Genomic DNA, 23,328 nt, shown 5'->3' with positions numbered 1-23,328 from the left:
CTGTACCTCAATAGGGCATAGCAAACTGTACCTCAATAGGGCATTCCACTCCAAAATAGTCAATGAATTTTTCCCATTGACATTTCCAAAAATATTTATATCAATTAATTTAAGCCTAGCCTATTTTCTGTGATTTCATTTTATTTTATATTTAATTATATGATATAGTATATTTAATAAATACCCTTTGAAAAGCCTTTTTCAAAAATATTTTTTTCACAGAATCAAACGTGTTATGGTCATGATTCACCAGGACCCTGGATGGCTTGATTCTAGACTTTAAAACATTTATATAAATATTTTTGGAAATGTCAATGGGAAAAATGCATTGACTATTTTAGAGTGGAACCAGAAAATGGCCGCCACGGCTATGCCCTATACAGGTCATCAATGTGTCCGTACACGGACACATTTTTAGATTTTTACGTAATTTTGATCTTTTTTACTGAATGTCTCATGTCTCAGATATATCACTGATTTACTATGGCACTATGTATGACACATTAGGGGTATTGTGGTTCTCTAACTCAAGGAACCCCGTAACTCAGAGTGCACAAATGGAACCAAATGTGGTTCCATTTGTGCACTCTGAGTGGTAAAGGTTTGTGTCTTTCTGGTAATAATATTCCAATAATTGTTATGTCCATGGCAAAGATAGAATTTTAACAAAAATGTCCACCACAAGCCAGCATGGCGATGACCCCACCAAGCCGCGTACAGGTACACGGTGAGTGTCGAACAACGTGTTAACTTTAAACACAAACGACAAACCCCGGACATGGCAGAAGCCGAATCGGGCCGAGCAACAGCAGAAGCACTCGATGAAGAGGCTAGAATCTAGCTCCTCCATGCAGGAATAATAGCTAATTATTATAGCTATACTTCTGTACACAGAGCTCTCACCAAGTGAAAACAAACCCGCAAAGCTCCAAATGTCCACCTCTTCCGACCGTGCCAAGAAATGGAAGAGGCATAAAAGTAGTGCTGCATGGGGCTTTATACTGGCCTAGTGGTGCCACCTCCAACCGCAGTATCATGGTCAGTATCATGACAGGATCATCAGTATCATGTCAGTATCATGACAGTATCATCAGTATCATCAGTATCATGTCAGCATCATGGTCAGTATCATGGTCAGTAGCATGATACTGATGATCATGGTCATTATCATGGTCAGTATCATGATAATCCTCAAAACGTTATATACTGTATATTAAAAAAAAAAACATTATACAACACATCATTCTTCATCCATGACCATGGTAGTATCATCAGTATCAAGACAGTTTTTGACAACATGCAAGACATTTTTTAATCATCTTCGACGATATAGCTATATAGCAAGAATTATTTTACGACATGGCATGACATTTTGTATGGTTTTCGTAAAAAAAAAAAGGGCATTAAAAATGTTATGCTATATATAGCATGTCGTTGAAAACATAATTATATAGTTACATCTTAACGAGTAGACTTCTAAATTATATGGCACTTTATAAATTAGACTTGCCTGACAGCTGATCGATTGGACCTAACAACCACAATTACGCCTAAGCACATTTTTCAAGTCCGTATTTTTCAAGTGCACTTACTTGACTATGTTTTCTATCTCTCTTCCCTTTCTGTGAAATGCTTGAGACATGTGAACCAGCACAACATTCCAGAGACGAAAAACACCAGTGATTTTCTCCTGTTTTTATTTTTAATTTTACACAACATAACAACACGGTACATGTTGTCTTTTTCTGTACAGAAGCTTTCCCAGGAGCCTTTCCTTCAAAGGCCATCTCAGAGCAACGTCAGTGAAAAGCTCAGATGTTTTTTTTTTTTATGTTCTCTCTTTTTTTTTTATCTTCCTTTAAAAAATATCAATTTCATAAGAGGTCCAGTAAAGAGTCTTTGTTGTTTTTGTTGTTGTGTAGTACGTACACCTTCAGTTTCTCTGTCTATACGTTATCAAATGTCTTTTTTTTTGTCGTCATTTTCTCTCATTAGGTAAGAAAGGCTATGTGTGAAATCTCTCTGTTTCTTGGGGTTTTTCCTTTCCTCCATCTCCAAATCCATTTTCTTCTTCGCGGTAATACGGTCCTGTAATCCGGTTAAAACGAGTCTGGGCAGAAAAGAAGGTCTGAAAGAATGTGAGGGCAAAAGAAAGGCACCAAATGCTGTTCTCTTGCCACTGTAGGAGGGGGGGGGGGGGGACGCACGTTTGTAACGTGTGTTTGTGTGTTAAACGGAGGAATGGTGTACTTTCTCAGTTTTTTTTTTTTTTTTTTCATGTAACAATTGCCTTTTTGTCGTGGTATTTTCGAGGGGTCGTGTTATGTGTGGTATTTTCGAGGGGTCGTGTTGTGTGTGTGTGGATGTGGCCCCTGCATTGTCCCGTGGGAGACCCCTTGGTCTTTTGTGCTATAATGGTGGACACAAACAAGAGACACCTACAAGGCAAGCATCCACTGACTGAATGACTGCAAAACAATGGAGTACAACCGTTGGTTGAGGTGAAAACAAACAAAACAAAAAAACCTACGTCAACTGAACTTAAAAACAACTGCTGAGAAAAAAGAAAGAAGAATAAATTATAGTAGAAATTTAAGAGATGTGCGCGCACACACACGCGCGCACACACACACACACACACACACACACACACACACACCCACACATTATAGTTATACTATTCACACACACACCCACACATTATAGTTATACTATTCTCAGGCGTTCGACCGGTAAACTGAAGTCAACTGAAGTCAGATGTATACTTGGTTGTGTGCCACACAGTGTTGTGCAGCTAAACTAGTAAATCTATAAGCTTACACAGTGTGTAAGCTTATAGAGGTGTGTGTGACACTGGCCGCGCAATTCAATACAACAGGACTTTTTGAGAGGAACTCACGCAAACATACTGTAAAGTCCTCCCGAAACACATGTAAAAACACACGCACGCACACACGCACGCACGCACGCACACACACACACACACGCACACACACACACCTAAAAACGCTAACAAACAAAAAGGTAAAACACAATCGGGCGTGTCCTTTTTTTCTTTTTTTTCTCTTCTTTTAAACTGTGCTTTCCAGGATCCAATCAGTGCCGGCGCCTTTGTCAGAGTCTCCTCCCCCGTCTTTAGGGATGAGCATGCCGCTCATCGATTGGCTCCGTTTGTTCCGCATCATGCGCCCCAATTTGGGCCCCGCCCCCCCTCCTGCCGCCGTGTGAGGCGAGGAGGAGGAGGAGTAGAGAGTCTTCGTCGAGCCTCCTCCCGCTCCCTCGCTCAGCGAGAACCTCCGGGAGGCCTGGCCGCCGCCCCTCGCTCCTCCCTCCTCCGCGGGGAGAGTCTGGTACTTGGCGGAGGAGGAGCGGGGGTTGCCTCCGCGGCGAAGGACGGGGGTGTCTTTGACCCGCAGCGAGGTCAGGGGGCTCGGGGAGGGGCCGTAGAAGACGAAGGGCGGAGGAGGAGGAGGAGGAGGCTGGTTGAGGGAGGTGGAGTTGTTGCGGTTGGTGTTGAGGTTGAGGTTCTCCAGGGGCATGAGGAGGTTCTCGGGGGTCGCGCCGGCGGGGGAAGCGGCGCCTGGCGGACCACCACCGGCAGAGGAGGAGGAGGAGCCTTGGGGGGGCTTGCCGGGCGCCGGCTTCCTCTTGGGCTTGGGCAGCGAGCCGCTGGCGGCGGGGCGCTGCTCCCCTCCGACTCCGCCCATCAGACCCTGCTGGTCCGCCAACAGCGAGCTTCTGTCACCGGCTCCGCCTCCTCCTCCTCTCTGCTCTCCTCCCCCTTTGTCCCGCTCCCCGGCGCCCCCCCCCATGATGTGGCCCCCCAGGGTGGTGGTGGTGGTGGTGGGACTGGCCGGGCCCCCGCCCCAAGCGCCGCCCTGGCTCAGGACCGACGTGGACGTGGAGCAGTCGGGCAGCGACGTGTCGGACGAGAGCGTCCCGGTGTCCTGCCCCCGGCCTCCTCCTCCTCCTCCTCCTCCTCCTCCTGATGCCCCAGCTCCACCTGCTCCGCTCCGCTTCTTTCCTCCTCCTCCTCCTCCTCCTCCCGAGGAGAGCGTGTCCAGGCCGATGGAGCCGTGCTTGGAGGAGCTGGGCGTCACGCTGCATCCTCCACTCTGCTGCCCGTTGGTCTGGGAGTGAACGTTGGTCATCGACAAGGACACGCCCCCACCGCCGCCTTTGTCGCCGTCGCCCGAGTTACACACCTGAGAGAGAGAGAGGGAGAGAGAGAGAGACCCCCACTACATATTGTATAAAATTGTGTTGCATTGTGTTGCAGATTAAACTTTTTCATAGATTTCATAACGACTGTTTCATAGACTTTTGGACAGTACTGTCCATGTGTAGCGTTGTGCTTTCAGTCAGCTGACCACTTTTACCCACGGTACTTGGTCTGCTCCTTTTGTCCTCTTTGCCGAAAATAGCCGATCCCTTGTAGCCCACAACGCCTCACAGCGTGAGACATTGTGAGCTTGTAGATCAGAGGATGTTCAACTAGATTAGGCAGGGGGCCACGATTATAAAATGACTTGAAGTCGGGGGCCACAAGACCGTGACAACAAAAGCGTTTGTTGTGTGCTATAGGTCCAATAGGACATTGGGTCCCAAAGTGGGGTCCGGGGACCCCCAGGGGTCCTTGAGGGAGTTCCAGGGGGTCCCCAGCTAAATGATAGATTAGGAACAAATGGACCCTTATGGGACTGTAACTCTGAGTAACTCTGAGTAACTCAGAGTTACATTAACGTTGATTTTACAATCTAAATTGGGGTCCCAGAGATAGAAATGCCATTAAATGGGGGTCCGTAGCCTAATGCATGTCAAACTGGGGGTCCTTGAAATTAAAATGGTTGAGAATCACTGCTAAAGCCGTAAAAAATCTTCTCTTATGGGGGTCCCTGGCATATCTTTTCAAATGGAGGTCTGCGGGCTAATAAGTGTCAATTTGGGGGTCCTTGACATGAAAAAGTTTGAGAACCACTCCAATAGGACACAATAATGGACACATTTTGTCCACTATGGCAACTTTATTGGGGCCTGCTTCATACTGCATTCATGCATTTTGATAGGAAAAGTTCAGTGTCAGTCCTTTGGTGCACGGGCTTAGATTTCGATATTGAGAACATAGGAAGTAGATATTTCAAGTGTGTTCTGTGCATGGAAGTGTCTTTGTGTGAAGAGTATTGAAGGCAGGCTGGCAAGAAATACGTTCCCGGGACTAAAGAGTGTTGAAACTACAGGCCGTTAACAACTCTTTGACTGCCAGAGTATTTTCATAAAGTACTCCCCCATTGCCAGCAATTTTCGTGTTTTTTTATTTTGAAAATGTTCATGAAAATAATTTATCAGACTGTTTTTTAAAGACACAGCACAAATCCGCCACTAGAGAGCAGCACATGACAGCTTGATCAGCTCCTTGGCTCACTGACACCCTTCTTGAGAGATTAAACAGTGAAATGCATCAAAACGGATGTGACGTGGCCTAAGATTGTCCGATCGGCCAAAATTACGATGTGATACACGACGGCGATGACTGATCGTCACCCAGACCATAGATTATAGAAGAGAACCTGTCCGTTCGTTTGTTATACTGTGTGAAAAACCGTTTGTTTACCTATTCTGGACGAAAATGACCGGGGAAAAAGAATCAAAAACCGGAAACGGAACCCAGGTCATGAAACCGGATGCAGATGTGGGTGGAACTCGAAAATAACATTGAATATTAAGCAGCATAGCGCAATCAGAGATTAAACAATGAACACGCATCCAATGCGTCTAACGCGTCGACGGCGGGGGTGGATTAAGTAGCAATTGACGCGTTTTCGAGTCAATGGCGTTTATAGAGTTAAAGAGAGACACCACCGACGACCAAGAGATTTGAAGGAAGAAAAAAAAAACCAGTACCTTGTATCGTATCATGAGGATGATGATGAACACCAGCACGGACGCCACGATGATCCCGCCGATGATGATGATCATGGTCCCGCCCAGGAACTGCGACTGCATGAAGTGGCAGCGCAGGTACTCCGTCTCCGTGGTGAACGCCACGCAGCCCACCACGCGCGTGGCCGTCAGGGAGGTGATCACGTCGTCGTAGATGGCCAGCACGCACAGGTCGTACTGCATGCCCGCCGCAAGGTTGTTCACCAGGAAGTTCTTACTGGTGGGCGGGATCATTCTGTATAAGGGCGGGGTGGGGGAGGGGGAGGGGGAGTGGGGGAGGGGTGGAAGGGAGAGATAGAAACACGGTTATTAGACAGTGGTGGAAAAAACGACTCTGAGTTTTTACTTGAGTGAAAATATCAATACTGCAATGTAGAAGTACTCTGTTACAGATTAGGCAGGCAAGTGAAAGTCTGGAATTAAGTTAACTTGAGTGAAAGTACAAAAGCATTGGTATCAAGTAAAAGTACTAAAAATATTTGAAAATAGCAGATCTACAAGCTCACAACACGATGCGCTCGCCCATTGGCTTGGACAACCTGTCGCTCCCATAGGCATGCAAATGTACACACAAATCTACGGAGCGCTGCCCTGGGCGCAGGCATTGCTGCGGTGTCAATGCTCCGCGGACGCGACACCGCAGCTATGGCCGCCTACAGGCAGATACAGGCAGCGCGTCTGTGGATTCGTCTATATAGCTTTGTATTCACCTGGCAGGTAGAGTATAATTTAGCAGAGAGAGTGCTTGACCACACTCATATTTGTACAGCCAGATGAAGCTACCTCCAGCCAAGAAGAGATTCACCCACCCAGAAGACCCTACATTTCACCACGCCTGCCAGCCTGAGCCAGACCCCAGGACCTGTCCGAGGCGGGGCAAAGGACAGCAGCGACGCCAGCAAGACCCGCCGACGATTTTTTAGCAATCCCTGAATTGAATGAATTGAATGAATTCCCTGGAATGAATTCCTAGGGAGTGAAGGCACAGTCAACGAGAGAGACAGAGAGAGGGAGCGAGATGTTTCCTCCGAAATTAAAATAGACAAAAAGATAACATTTTTAATAAAACATAAGCGTTCATAGCGCTTGCTTGTTATCTTTTTTGAGATCGTCATATCTCAAAATTGAGTACAGTTAACACATTGGGTGCCAGCATTTTTTCATAACAACTTACGTTGGGTGCCAGCATTCTCCCCATTGACTGCGCTTTGCTGTTTAAAGCTCTAGACTCCACGAGGAGCAAATCCATGTAAAAAAAAACATCCATTCATGTTGCGCGATGACCCTGGCTACAGCCTGGAACGATAACATTTCACTCGCGAGTTACAATGGGGGGGGATCGCGCATCGCGCATGACCGGTTTTCCCCACCGGAAACAGATTCGGAGATATAGGTGTTTTAAAGAAGGAAATAGACAGGAAGTGGATGGGAGCCATGTGTTTGTTTCCGGTGATCTATCTGGCCTATCCTTCTCAAGATCACAATGGGTACTCCCAGAGCTGCTCTAGCCCCGCCCGTGTGGAGAAAAACGAAAAAAACAAAAAGACATATTTCACGGTCTGGACCGTGTTCGGCACCGGACCGCTACTCTGCGCAAACACGGTTCAGACCGTGTTTGGCACCCGATGTGTTAAGTACGGTACTTGAGTATATGTACTTAGTTACTTTACGCCACTGCTGAAATCCAACACCAAACTGAACAAAAACAAGATAAAAACTAAAAAAAGCATGAATAATTCAAAAGTGTAACTGTGGGTAGTAGAGAGAGAAATGAAGTGAGGGACGTTGACTGAATGAAAAGAGGATGAAAACACATTCCTTTCTGTGAGGTGACCTTTGGATCGCCTCCTCACACAGAACTTCGGCTACTTTTTGCTGAATAAAGGAAAAAGACAATTGGAAAGGTATAGACAAGTATAGAATAGATCCCTTTTCAAAGGCAGGACGGAAATATAGATGAAAAGAAAGCACAAACGCAAGCTTCTTTTTTTTTTCCTATCCTACACAATGGACCTGTATATGAGTCCATTTATAGGAGTACATTTTGACACACCTAGAGATATGCTTAACTCCGAAAACAACTCTATACCAGTGGTGGAAGATGTACTCGGATATTTTACTTAAGTAAAAGTAGAAATACCACAATATGGAAATACTCTAATAAGTAAAAGGCCTGTGTTCAAAATGTTACTTGAGTAAAAGTACAAAAGTATTGGCATCAAAATATACATAAAGCACCAAAAGTAAAAGTACTAAAATGTTTGAAAATATCCGATCTACAAGCTCACAACGCGACGCGTTGTGAGCTTGTAGATCGGATATTTTCAAATAGCCTAGGTATAAAATAGGGCTGAAGTGGTTAATGTATGTTTTATAATATAATAATTTATAGCGGCGAAGTAACTAAAGTTTTCAAATAATTGTAGTGGAGTAAAAGTATAACATTTGCTGTAGTGATGTAGTGGAGTAGAAGTAAAAGTACAGAAAATTGGAAATGCCCCAGTAAAGTAAAACAAAAAAAACTCAAAATTGTACAGTACAGTACTTTAGTAAATGTACTTAGTTACTTTACACCACTGCCACACACAGCCTGTGGTTTATGGTCACTAGGAACAGGAAATAGCATTGGGTCAGTGATGAGAGCGTTCAAACATACCTACAGTACATACAAACACACAACGTTCGCTACGTTTGTCTTTTTCTCACTTCGCTACTCAGTCTGGCCAGGGTCCTATTTGACTCGTATTTAGTGGTGGAAAGTAACTAAGTACTGTAGTGTACTTAAGTACAATTTTGAGTTATTTTTGAGGAATTCAAAAAATTATATTTTGAATTCCAGACTTTTACTTGTAACAGAGTATTCCTTTTTTGCAGTATCGATACTTTAACTTAAGTAAAAGTTTTTTACCTTTTTTGCAGTATCGATACTTTAACTTAAGTAAAAATGTGAGTAATTTTTCCACCACTGCTCGTATTTCCATTACCTACGCAAGTCAGGAAGTGACTGAAGTTTTACATTAGAACCATCATCCATTATCCTTTTTGTTTTGTGTGGAAGAGCGTTTCATGTCCTTCTGTGTCCCTGGCGTGTCTTGTTAGTCCATCATTCCACAGATCTCCTCATTAGAATGCTAATAGAATTGTCCTCGTTATGAAGCCCACACGGCCCCCCCCTACACCCCCCCAGGCCCCCCAGGGGGTCCTTCAGCCAGATGGAAGCCTGCATGGCTTTCAATCTGCCAGGACCAAACTAACACCGTTATGGTTGCCAGGTCGTTACCACAATACCAGCGAAAGGTTGGGTTCAATTAAGGGTTACCCACTGAATCTATGTCTCCCTGCCAGAGAGTCCTTTACCACAAGACGGAAATGGGGTCTGCGGAATGTGTGTGTGTGTGTGTGTGTGTGTGTGTGTGTGTGTGTGTGTGTGTGTGTGTGTGTACTTGTACTACTATACGTGTGAGGGACAAAAGTCCCACAGAATATAGTATAATTTGAAAAAATACACATTGTAAAGAACACTCACTGGAGAAATGGTTGTTTTATGGTTAAAACTTATTTTTTTTTGATTAGCCTTACAGGAAAACATTCAGGTTTCAGGGGTTCCGATCAGGTCTGTAGACGTTTATGGGGTTTAGGGGTTAGGGTTCCATGCCAGGGGTTGTGCACCAAATATACCCGATCTACAAGCTCACAACGCATTGCACTGTGACACATTGTGAACTTGTAGATCTGCTATTTTGAGAGAAAAAACAAAGGCGGGTTAGAGTTAGACAAATTATTAAAATAATAATAATTATAAAATCATGATGTCCTCACAAGTATAGCAATCCAAAGATAGGTGTGTGTGTGTGTGTGTGTGTGTGTGTGTGTGTGTGTGTGTGTGTGTGTGTGTGTGTGTGTGTGTGTGTGTGTGTGTGTGTGTGTGTGTGTGTGTGTGTGTGTAGAACTCTATGACTACTAATAGGGTTGGCTGAATGTTGTGTGACCCTGGCTGTTGGCTATTTGGCCTCACCTGATGTTTCTATCATTATAGCAGCCAACCTTGAACACACACACACACACACACACACACACACACACACACACACACACACACACACACACACACACACACACACACACACACACATGCGTATGCCATCAGTCCTGCTAGTTCGATCTTGCGCCACCTCATTGCCGTGTCAGGGTTAATGATGGGAGCAAATGTCACGCATGCTTTATTCGTGCCCTCTTAGGACTATAGCGCGCGCGCACACACACACACACACACACCCCTATTATCATATTGGCCTTGCTCTGTGTGTGTGTGTGTGTGTGTGTGTGTGTGTGTGTGTGTGTGTGTGTGTGTGTGTGTGTGCGCGCACACACCTAAAAAGAAAATCACTGCCACTGAATATTCAGTGGATGGTGTTGGAACATCACTTGACCCAGAGTGTTTTGACCTTTGATGTTTTTATCATATGGCAGCGAGCCCCAAATATGCACGCACACACACACACACACACACACACACACACACACACACACACACACACACACACACACATATAAAAGTCTCTGTTTTTATTTTGTTTCTGTTGTTTTGTTTTATCATTGTTTTATCATTGATATGAATATTGATGTGAAAATGAAAATGAAACCATACTGTGATGCATCTCGATGACTGAAAATGAGGGCAACCTCAATGTCCTTCGAGAATAAACAAAGGTTTGAAATGAATGTTTTGCATTGTGTTCAGTTCAGAGCCGTTCAGTTTCACACACAAATCAGTTCAAATACAAGTATGATCAAATACATACTGGATATATGTCAACACCAATAGGGGCCCAGACACTTTCAAATACATGTTTACTAAGATGTGCAATCTAGATTTGGAAAAATATATGGACGTATTGCTTCATGTCTGGACCACACACACACACACACACACACACACACACACACACACACACACACACACACACACACACACACACACACACACACACACACACACACACACACACACACACACACACACACACACACACACACACAAAATCGCACACGCACACATCATGCACACGCACAAATTGAATTTGATGGTGTGTGTCAGTGATGGGAACGGGCTGTGGTCCAGACAGTGACAAGCACTGGGAAGACAGACAGGAAGATTAGTGTAATGGACCCTTATACACACACACGCCACAGGCACACACACACGCTCAAACACATGCATGCATGCGCACGGACGCACACACACACACACACACACACACACACACACACACACACACACACACACACACACCCGTAAAGGCACGCGCAAGCACGCTCAAACACAATAGTATGCGCACAGACACACAGGCACGCGCACATGCGCTCAAACGCATGCATGAATGCACACGCAAGCAGGAATGCACACGCAAGCATGTGCACGCACACACACACACACACACACACACACTCAAAGCATCGCAGAAATGCATTGATGAACAAATGAAAGTTTGCGCGTCGCCGTTATCTCACAGCCACTCAGTTGAAATCGAGAACAGCACACACACATGCACATGCACATGCGCATGCACATGCGCATGCGCATGCACATGCACACGCACATGCACACGCACACGCACACACAGAGCGGCTCCCCGGGCCGTGGGGTTTTTTGGCAGAGCATTGTTAGATAGATTAGTGTAATAGTCTCAGCCAAAGACACATCATCATCTGGCCACTGTGGAGCTTCAAATCCTGGCAGCTCCCATAAAGGCATTATATCCACCATGAATGGAGGCCCGCCCGGGTGGCTTCCCTTCCCCGGCTCTAACCGCTTATATACCGCATAACAAAGGATCATTTGTGGGTAAAAAAAAAAAGAAAAGAATGGACCATTTTGCATGGAAATGTGCTCTGTCAGGCTTCCATTACAATCAACAGTTCGGAGATGATTTGACACAAAATATATGAATGTCACTGTTGGAATGTCTACAGATTATTATGAAATGTAATGATTTTAGCCCCATTCAATCCGGGGACGCATCCGTGTCATTTTAAGATTTCTTTGGGCTATTCAAAAATAGCAGATATACAAGCTCATAGCGCGGCACCGAGTGCCGCGCTATGAGCTTGTATATCTGCTATTCTTGAAAGAAAAATAAAACTCTTGAAAATGTGTGCAAATCTTTGACTATGTATATTTTTAAGTGAACAATTGTAACTCAAATCTTTGCTTCTCGGGGTCCCTGGAACAAAATGTTTGACCAATGTTTAAAAATATATATATTCAAAGATGTGCACAAATGTTCACGATTTTAAAAAAAATAGCAGATCTACAAGCTCGTAGCGCGTATCTGCTATTTTTTAATAGCCAAAGACATCTAAAATGACAGATATGCCTTCCCGGATTGAATGAGCTAATGTCATTTATTAGTTTTTATTTACTGACTCAAATTCCCTGAATAGTTTTTGCCTATTCTGCTTAATGACTCTTAGGAATTAATTAAGGAATACATATTGAGAGAGAAAGAGAGAGAGAGAGAGAGAGAGAGAGAGAGAGAGAGAGAGAGAGAGAGAGAGAGAGAGAGAGCGCTGAGGGCATGAACGCATGCCTATAATTGGTCACTTCGTAGAGATTTCCTCTAATTTCCGTGATTCTCAATCTGTTTAATTTCGGAGATGCCCAGTTTGATGCATTAGCGACGCAGATGAGGCATTTGGGAATTTCAATGGGTCTGCCGTTGGCAATTCATGGGCAAATCAGTGGGAAATCCACAGCTTTTCATGGAGAGAGTGGGACATGTGTGCCAGGTGCATAATGGTGGTTGGAGTGACATAGAGTGAATTCAAACAAAGGATAATCAGAGGGCGAAGAGAGAGTGAATACTCACTCAATATACACTGTAAAAGCAGTGGTGGAAAAGTACTTAAGTAAAAGTAACAATACTGCAATATAGAAATACTCCGTTACAAGTAAAAGACCGGAATTCAAAATGTAAAAGTATAAAAGTATTGGTATAAAAATTTACTTAAAGTACCAAAATTAAAATTATACTAAAATGTTTGAAAATAGCAGATCTACAAGCTCACAACACGTTGCATCGCGACACGTTGTGAGCTTGTAGATCTGTTATTTTCAAACAGCCTACGTATAAAATAGGGCTAAAGTGGTTAATGTATGTTTTATAATATAATGATAGCACAGTAACTAGTAACTCAAGTTTTCAAATAATTGTAGTGGAGTAAAAGTACAATATTTGCCTCTGAGATGTAAAAGAAAAAATTGAAATACTCCAGTAAAGTGAAAATACCTCAAAATTGTACTTAAGTACAGTGCTTGAGTAAATGTACTTAGTTACTTTACACCACTGCTCTTGGGACCCCAATATAGACTGTAAAAGCGTACTCAGTGCTTTAACTCTAAGAGTGTACAGATGGAACCAAATGGACCCATAAAGGATCCATGGAAATGTGCTCGGTGAGGCGTGCATTAGAGTCAACAGACCAGAGAATGTGACAAACAATTCTAATGTCTCTGCTCTGTGAGAAACCCCTGTGTGTGTGTGTGTGTGTGTGTGTGTGTGTGTGTGTGTGTGTGTGTGTGTGTGTGTGTGTGTGTGTGTGTGTGTGTGTGTGTGTGTGTGTGTGTGTGTGTGTGTGTGTGTGTGTGTGTGAATGTCTACAGATAATGATGACATCGTGATTTAATTTAAACTTTCACTGACTGTGACTCGTATTCCCTGAATAGTTTGAGTGCATTCTGCTTAACGACTCTGAGGAATTAATTAAGGAGTAAATATTGCCATTGCTGCACACAGAGAAGCAGAGAGGCTCTCTAATTGGTCACCTCACAGAGCCTTCCTTAACGAGGTGATTTCAGGCTGGGGATACAGCGGGGCAGTTGAGAGCGTTTAGATGCAACATTGTGTGTCCAAAATGGGCCCGGCTGTTAGCTATATAGAGCAGGGCTCTTCAACGTTTTCAGACCAAGGACCCCTTGGCTGAGAGAGATAAAGCAGGGACCCCCAATATATATTGTATAGAATATAATCTCTTTTCATAGATTTCATAGATGGCTTCATAGACTTGTTTGACAGACACTGTCATCAGTGTTGGATTCATGTTAATGTGTGTTTTCAGACTTTTAACCACACCGTCCATACTAAGTAAACTTGACCCGCTCTGTACTTGGTCTGCTCTTTTTTCCCCCTACACCAAACCTCTTTGCGCTGCGAGGTGTTGTGCGCTTGTAGATCTGCTATTTTTGGCTAAAGTTCTCCTCAGAATAGGGATGCTTGGTTTTGCCGGCCCCCCTGTAGTAACTCTGAGGACCCCCTAGGGGTCCCGGACCCCCTGTTGAAGACCCCTGATATAGAGGAAAAGGACCATCAAGTCTTATTGGGATTCTTGGTTAAATTACTTAACTTGTTATTAGTTGTCATAAAACATGTTATTGTTGTTATTATTAGCATTATTGTTTTTTTGAACTGTGTATTGTCTAGTGGAAATTAGTTACATGAAATGATGTGTTTGAATACTTGGACAAGGTGTATTTTTTTTAAAGTTAAATAACAAAAGGGTAGACGTACATTACATTACATTACTTTACATTACGGTAATTTAGCAGACGCTTTTATCCAAAGAGACTTACAATATGTGCATTCAACATAGGTAGGGAACAAAACTACTAATCACCACAAGTCTTAAGTGCATTTTCTGCTAAAACAAGCAACCAAGAGTATACCTAGCGCTAAGGTAAAAGTGCAATATATCAGCTACCTACTTTCTTAAACAGATGAGACAAATAGCAAAATCAAATGAGCACGAGATAAAACAAATAAGTGTATCGACTAAACAAGATCCAATAAAACAATACAACAATAAAACAAGAGTTTGTACAACTAGTTAACAACAAGTAGGCCAGGCAAAGAGGAAGGGTAGTGTTTCCTGAAGAGGTGGGTTTTCAGCCTGCGGTGAAAGATGGGCAGTGACTCTGCTGTCCTGACATCAGTGGGAAGTTAATTCCACCACTGTGGGGCCAGAACAGAAAAATGTTGTGACCGTGTAGATCGGCCAGAAGGTAACAAGGACGTAACAAGGACGTAACAAGGACGTAACAAGCTTATAGGCTTCAGTCTATACCTTTTCTTTCCAGGATTTTGTTGTTGTTGATGAACACATTGCGACGCATCGTGAGCTTGTAGATCGGCTATTTTCAAATGACCGAAATATATGTAGGGCTGAAGTGGTTAATGTATGTTTTGTAATAATAAGAGACATCTAAGTAGAAGTAAAAGTACGGAAAATTGGAAATACTCCAGTAAAGTAAAAATACCTCAAAATTGTACTTAAGTACAGTAATTGAGTCAATGTACTTAGCTACTTTACACAACTGGTGAACATGGATATATAATAAAACAAATGAACCCTATACTTTATTCTGTTCACTCTTTAAGGGAACGGCGGGGCATATTAAAATACTAGAGAAATGTGCCTTATCTAAATGCCGCGCTTACATAATGTAGTCGGTGTGTAACAAGGCGTATTGTGGTTGGCGTGAGGTTAAAAACTCACTTGTTTAGAAAGCGACTGCATATTGTAATCTCTGAAACTAAGCTAATTGCTGCTCGCGCTGCAAGTGCATTTGTTCGTGTTTCTGCCTCAGCGAGAGAAAGACTCTGTAACCTTCTGCTGGCTTACCTTCCCTCGCATACGTTTAAGAGTAGGGAAAAAAAACAAATGAAAACAAATGGTACGGGTAATTTAAAGTTGAATTGTTTTGCACAGGTGTGGAATGAGCTTGATTACGCTTTTACAAATGTAATTATCTGTATCTATTTTCAACAACAGCCCTAAGGCAGCCGTTAAAATAATGATGTTTAAACCTGAATACACTAAACAGCACGGACTAGTTACTAGTAGTGGTGGGAAAAGTACTCAAATGTTTCACTTAAGTAAAAGTATCAATCCTGCAATGTAGATGTACTCAGTTACAAGGAAAAGTCATCAGCACATCGGTCCTGACTTTGGAATGAAGCGTCCTTGAGCAAGACTGACCCAACAACTGCTCCTGATGAGCAAAATGATGCCTCGCATGGTTTCCTCAGTCGTCGGTGCGTGTGCAAGTGCGTGTGCGTGTGTGTGTGTGTGTGTGTGCGTGCGTGCGTGCGTGCGTGCGTGCGTGCGTGTGTGTGTGTGTGTAAGGGTGAATGTAATGCACAGTGTAAAGTGCTTCGTATAAAGTGCTTTATAAATGCATTAATTGACCATTTTACCACCTGGCCACAGTCTTCAGGGCCCCGGTTTGTCCACAGTGCTCTGAGGGACTATTGATGTCTGTGGATTAGCCCTCATTCTATCGGTACAGCAATATCTGTCTGCATGTCATTGGAAAGCAATGTTTTTCATGTTGAGAACTGCAAGTCTGCATTACAATATGATGTACTGTAGATTGATTCTACATTCAACCTGAAGCACCATCATACCTGCCTGTCTGCCTGTCTACCTCTACTGTCTGTCTGTCTGTCTGTCTGTCTGTCTACCTCTACTGTCTGTCTGTCTGTCTGTCTGTCTGTCTGACTGTCTACCTCTACTGTCTGTCTGTCTGTCTGTCTGTCTGTCTGACTGTCTACCTCTACTGTCTGTCTGTCTGTCTGTCTGTCTGTCTGTCTGTCTGTCTGTCTGTCTACCTCTACTGTCTGTCTGTCTGTCTGTCTGTCTGTCTGTCTGTCTGTCTGTCTGACTGTCTACCTCTACTGTCTGTCTGTCTGTCTGTCTACCTCTACTGTCTGTCTGACTGTCTACCTCTACTGTCTGTCTGACTGTCTACCTCTACTGTCTGTCTGACTGTCTACCTCTACTGTCTGTCTGTCTGTCTGTCTGTCTGTCTGTCTGTCTGACTGTCTACCTCTACTGTCTGTCTGTCTGTATGTCTGTCTGTCTGTCTGTCTGTCTGTCTGTATGTCTGTCTGTCTGTCTGTCTGTCTGTCTGTCTGTCTTTCTGTCTGTCTGACTGTCTACCTCTACTGTCTGTCTGTCTGTTTGTCTGACTGTCTACCTCTACTGTCTGTCTGTCTGTCTGTCTGTCTACCTCTACTGTCTGTCTGTCTGTCTGTCTGTCTGTCTGTCTGTCTGTCTGTCTGTCTGTCTGTCTGTCTGTCTGTCTGTCTGTCTGTCTGTCTGTCTGTCTTTCTGTCTGTCTGTCTGACTGTCTACGTCTACCTCTACTGTCTGTCTGTCTGTCTGTCTGTCTGTCTGTCTGTCTACCTCTACTGTCTGTCTGTTTGTCTGTCTGTCTACCTCTACTGTCTGTCTGTCTGTCTGTCTGTCTTTCTGTCTGTCTGTCTGTCTGCGTCTACCTCTACTGTCTGTCTGTCTGTCTGTCTGTCTGTCTGTCTGTCAGCCAGCCTGCCAGCCTGCCTGCCAGCCTGTCTTTCTAGAAGTTTTCAGGGCAGCAGTACACACACACACACACACACACACACACACACACACACACACACACACACACACACACACACAGACTCAGTGTTGTAAACAACACCATAACGGGGTTATTTAATGCCCTGTCAGCGTTTTACTGCCAGCAGTCTGTTGGCTTCAAAACAAAGCTGGCCTAATGTCTTTGACCTCAGCGGCTCGTGGCGCTAACAAAGCTAGCTTCCTAATGCGTCTGTTTGTAATGCTAATGGCTTCATAATAACAGCTAGGTTACCGTTACACATAAACAACAGCTAGCCACAAAGACAGGAAAGAAAAAAGACAAACTAAAATTGCATATCGTTATCAGTGCTGGGACCAAGTACTCAGATTTCCTTTCACTTTAACCACTTAAACCCCTCAGGGCTCTATACTAGTGGTGGGAAAAGTACTCAAATGTTTTACTGTAAAAGTATCAATATTGCAATGTAGAAATACTCTGTTACTTGAGTAAAAGTACAAAAAGTATTGGCATCAAAATATACTTAAAGTACCAAAAGTAAAAGTACTAAAATGTTTGAAAATAGCAGGTCTACAAGCTCACAACGCGTCAAGATGTTTTCAAATGTATAAAACTAGAGAGAGAGACAGAGATAGCAGAGATGTTCATTGCAACACTGGTGTTTGTGTTGACAAGAAAATTGAAAGCGAAACCTAACTGCAACATGCAAACCGAAAGTGAAGCGAGATAACTCGTTGGAGACCCAGACAGACAAACAGCTTGGAGAGGCAGACACACAAACAGCCACGCATGCGCACGACTCTCTATTGTATATTGGGATGTATACAAATATTTATGCGTCCCGTCGCGACACATTGTGAGCTTGTAGATCTGCTATTTTCAATTGGCCGAAATATATATATAGGGCTGAAGTGGTTAATGTATGCTTTGTAATAATACATCTCTGAGATGTAGTGGAGTAGCAGTACTGAAAATTGGAAATACTCCAGTACAGTCAAAAATACCTCAAAATGTTATTTAAGTACTTGAGTAAATGTACACCAATGCTTGAGCTCCCCTGGTCTTTAATGTATAAAGCTAATGGATAAACAAAGCTTTACTGTGATGGTTTTAACCTCGAGAAAAAACAAAGTATAATTACACCAGGTGGCAAGCATCTGGTTTATAAAATGAGGCCAATAAGGAAGAGCCGTTTCCCCCTGCAGTTCTCATTAATGGCCCAGCAGACGGCGCTATTTCCCCTCCTGCTGTGCTGCAGAAAAAGTAAACTCTCAATTGAAGTGAAGGAGGTTTTGGAACAAACTCTACACTTGATTTTATTACCTTAGTGAACATTTTCATAAATAAGCCTACTCTTGTTGTGTTTTTAGTCACATAGTTTTAAGTATTTTTAATTATCATGATAATTAAACGTTGTAGCCAATAGAGCAGGCACACTTTCGTTTCGAACGATAGAGGCAAGCGCAGCAGTGTTCGAAATGCGTAAGTCTTGCAATACCAGATTTATGTGGCTTCAATAATCCTACACGGTTCTAGGGGCTTGGAATAAGATAATAGAAACTATACAGCCTTTCTCTTCATGGAAAATTAGCATGCTGAAATAAAAGCCATATTTCACTTGCATTAACACATTGGGTGCCAGAGGTTTATTAAAATATTATACGTTGAGTGCCTGCATTTCTTCCATCCACTTGCGTTATACGTTTCGTGCTGTATAAGCCCCGACGCGGAAGTGCATGTAAACAAAGCGTGCGTGCGAGACGGCGGAGGGTCCCGACTAACGCCTGGAACAATAATATTTCTAACGCGATCCTCCATTGCAGCGTGATCGCCGATCGAAAACGGCTCGTTTCCACCACGTTAAAAAGAAATGGAGATATTAAGCTTTTAGTCAAGGAGATAACATTGAAAACGCCGACCGGAAGGATTTTTGACATGGAGCCAGATCCAGCCTCTTCTTCTCAGAAACTCCTTGGGTGATGTCAAAGTTTCGTTTTAGCGCCCCACGTGGCCCACATGTATAAAAATAGAATTGGGTCAAAAACGGTCCGGACCGTTTTCGGCACTTCTCGTTTGGATCCTCAAAAACGGTCCGGACCGTTTTTGGCATTCAATGTGTTAATTAGAAAATACATCAAAAATAAATCTTGTTTAAAGGTAGGGTAAGTGATAATTTTTGCTATTTGTTTTTGTTTTGTTAAAAGGTTAAAGTACTATATTCTGATAGTAATCGTTGCTACAGAGCGTTTTTTGGGTCACAGGGGTCTCTCCAGCTCTTTAGTAAACACAATATAGTACATGTTCAGGTAGTTGACAACATTTAAGCCAATCAGGAGAGAGCACTGAAAATGCATTTTCTGTTTAATATAGAGCTGGAGAGACATGGAGACTCCTTTTACTGAACAAACACTTCTATAGCAATGAGTACTATCAGAAACACATTTTAGCCGAAGACAATCCCTTACCCTACCTTTAAAATGTCCAAACCTGTCTAACGATGATGACTGATAGCAGGATTCTGAACTTTCCACAGCCCCTCCTATGACACACAGAGCTCCATCTTATAATGATCATTAGTGAGGACCAATTATATGAAGATAAGGTCAAAAAAGGGGTGACACGCTCCTTTAAAGGGATAGTTCACCCACAAAATTACGACATCGATTTTATTTTCAATTGATTAGTCACCCCATGGAGACTTGAATTCACGGACATTTCTTTAGTTTTTGTCACATTCCTAAGCCAATACTTTGATGACCCAGCGGTTCCGGTAGGAGACACAACCGCTGCCGGTCATCAAATTATTGGCTTAGGAATGCGCCAAAAACAAAAAAAATATCCATGAATTCAAGTCTCCATGTGGTGACTTATCACTAGAAAAAAAGTCTTTTTGGGGTGAACTATCCCTTTAAGCCGACTGGTGTACGGCAAAAGAGTAAAAACGCAATTTGCACATCATCATCAGCATATAAAAGCAATGGCGCTGGCTATTACATTGCGTTGTTTGTAATCGCAGAACTGCGTAAAACGGTTCCTTTAGGTTTGAAACATGGCAGCAAGCGACAGACACAAATGCAAAATGGATGAGACAGAATTAAGTAGAGGCAGTCAAACGTAGTTCAGTATGAAAAGGAAAGTGAATAAGCGGGAGGAAATGAAAAAAAGAAAATATATATATAGATAGGGACAGAAGAGGTCCAATTATTTTGTTGCGGCTTGCCGGAGTGGTTGGTCTGCAGTGTGTGATATGGATTTCACATCAAAAGACGAATGGAGCAGAGCAGAAGTGTGTGATGAAAGGGCTTCCGTTTTTTTAAATCACCACCACGCTAGGGCGGGTTTGGTCTCCACTGCCCCAATTTAGACCTTAACCCATTTAATCCGGGAACCAACGCGTCTGTGTCACTTTAAAATGTATTTGGCTGGCTATTCAAAAATAGCAGATCTACAAGCTCGTAGCGCGGCACCGATTTCTGAAAAAAAACAAACGTGAAAAATGTGTGCAAATCTTTCAATATATTTATACATTTTTAACCCAAATATTTGGTTCCTGGGGTCCCTGGAACAACATATTTTTGGATGGAGGTCCGTGGACAAATTACATTTCATTCATTTTGGGGGTCCTTGACATGAAAAAAGTTAGAGAACCACTGATATTACATTTTTATTTTCTTTAAGACATTTGTAGATCCCCAGAGGCAAAGATTTGAGTTAAAAATTATCGCTTTCAAAAAAATATATATTCATAGATTTGCAAAAAATGTTGACGATACAAAAACAAAAGCAAATAGCAGATCTACAAGCTCAAACTTGTATATCTGCTATTTTTGAATATCCCAAAGTACAAAATAATGGTTAAATAGCTTAAAAAAGATATCTAAAAATGACACAGTATGCGTGTTCCAGGATTGAAAAGGTTAAAAAAACACACCAATTGGGACACGCTCCGATGTGCATCATGTGCTTCTAGCAGGAAGTAAAGATCCTAAAGGCTTTACAAATGATGTCTGATACACCCACATCTGATACACCCACATCTGATACACCACATCTGATACACCCACATCTGATACACCACATCTGATACACCACATCTGATACACCCACATCTGATACACCACATCTGATACACCCACATCTGATACACCCACATCTGATACACCACATCTGATACACCCACATCTGATACACCACATCTGATACACCACATCTGATACACCACATCTGATACACCCACATCTGATACACCACATCTGATACACCCACATCTGATACACCCACATCTGATACACCACATCTGATACACCCACATCTGATACACCACATCTGATACACCCACATCTGATACACCCACATCTGATACACCCACATCTGATACACCACATCTGATACACCCACATCTGATACACCCACATCTGATACACCACATCTGATACACCACATCTGATACACCACATCTGATACACCCACATCTGATACACCACATCTGATACACCCACATCTGATACACCACATCTGATACACCACATCTGATACACCCACATCTGATACACCACATCTGATACACCCACATCTGATACACCCACATCTGATACACCCACATCTGACAGCATGCTGACGACAATGTTACTTTAATACTGTTATGCTGTTAAAACCTCGAGCATATCTATGAGCTCAAAATGCGTTGCGATCTGCTACTTTTGATGCTTTTGTGTGACGCTGTAGTATGATCAAGTAGGGTGTTTAATGTACGAAAAAACACAAAAAGAGGTAAGATACGATAAGAGGTTTCTGCCCGACAGCGTCAGTGCCATTACTACAGCGCCCAGGGAGCAGTTATGGACATAGACATATAAAGGTAGACACCTCCTACGACTCTGGGGGCGTCTGTATCACGCCGAGATTTGGCATAATCTAGTTGCATAAAAAATTGAACTGGATATTTTTTTATACAGCTAGATTCTGAGAAGTCCCGGAAAAGACGCGCTGTGATTGGCCAGTAGTCAAGGAAGCATGCCGCCGCCTCTAATATGGCGGCCGCGATACAAGTCTCTCCAATGAACTGCAGCGGCCAAAGAGGTATGTACAGTATGGCCAGTGACTTTGGCCAGTTTCACTTTCAAAACCTTTGCATCATGCATGTCACACAAACAGAATGCGATGTGTTTTGTTGATATAACAAGTTTGTTCATATAGAGTCCAAATACACCATTTAACTTCCACAATCCACATTTGTGTTTGTGCCACATTCTGTTTGTGTGACATGCATGATGCAAAGGTTTGGAAAGTGAAACTTTGGTCAAAGTCACTGGCCACCTACTGTAGGTTTCTATTACGGATATAAGAGTCTTGCTCAGCGACACTTTGGGACGTAGAGACTGGACGGAACGGGCCGTCGAACTGGGGACCTGCTGATTGAATCAATTGTAAAAAAAAGAATTGATAAACAATCATTTAACCACTTAAACCCCAGCATTGGTATTGTGGGGAAAGCTGTCGCTGAACATAGCCGATCGACAAGCTCACATTGCGTCACAACGCATATTGTACACAGCACTGTTATTATATATATTTTTTCAAAACAAATGATCCCACAATTTTGTAACCCATTTTTCCACCCAGTGCCAATTGCCTATGTAATCATGGGCGCTACTCCCCCTATGCCAACCTGGGGAGAGCCCAGAACTGAGCTCATGCCTCAGTGCACAGCACTGTAATGCGATGAAGTAGAAAATAACGCTAGTAGTTAATCAATTTGATGGAAAAACCCTCCTCACTACTTTTATTCGATTAATCTAAAAACTAATCGATTCAATAACCGCTATGAAAAGAATCAATAGATTTTTGCAGCCCTATACTCTCTACCCATGCTGTAGTGCAATTTAGAATGATTTCATGTTTAGAGTTTGAGTTATTTTCTATCAAATTGTCACAATTTTCTGGCTCACTCTTCCATCACTCCATCCTCA

At 43.0% G+C, this 23,328-nt stretch overlaps 1 pseudogene across 1 annotated transcript in view; it reads right to left on the bottom strand.

Moving 5' to 3' along the window:
* Positions 1–3,071: 3,071 nt before the first annotated feature.
* Positions 3,072–23,328, bottom strand: part of LOC308074163 (leucine-rich repeat and fibronectin type-III domain-containing protein 5-like) — a 74,786-nt pseudogene continuing 54,529 nt past the window's right edge. The window contains exons 8-9 of the transcript in view: positions 5,902–6,175; positions 3,072–4,205 (exon numbers count right to left, since the gene is read on the bottom strand). The product of the transcript in view is annotated as a leucine-rich repeat and fibronectin type-III domain-containing protein 5-like (transcript). The remainder of the gene's footprint in view (positions 4,206–5,901; positions 6,176–23,328) is intronic.

The sequence above is a fragment of the Gymnoscopelus braueri genome (genome assembly GCF_963280865.1).
Source record: "Gymnoscopelus braueri genome assembly, chromosome: 19".
NCBI lineage: Eukaryota > Metazoa > Chordata > Actinopteri > Myctophiformes > Myctophidae > Gymnoscopelus > Gymnoscopelus braueri.
Note: the sequence above shows the minus strand (reverse complement) of the source record. Positions and strands in the feature narration are given on the sequence as shown.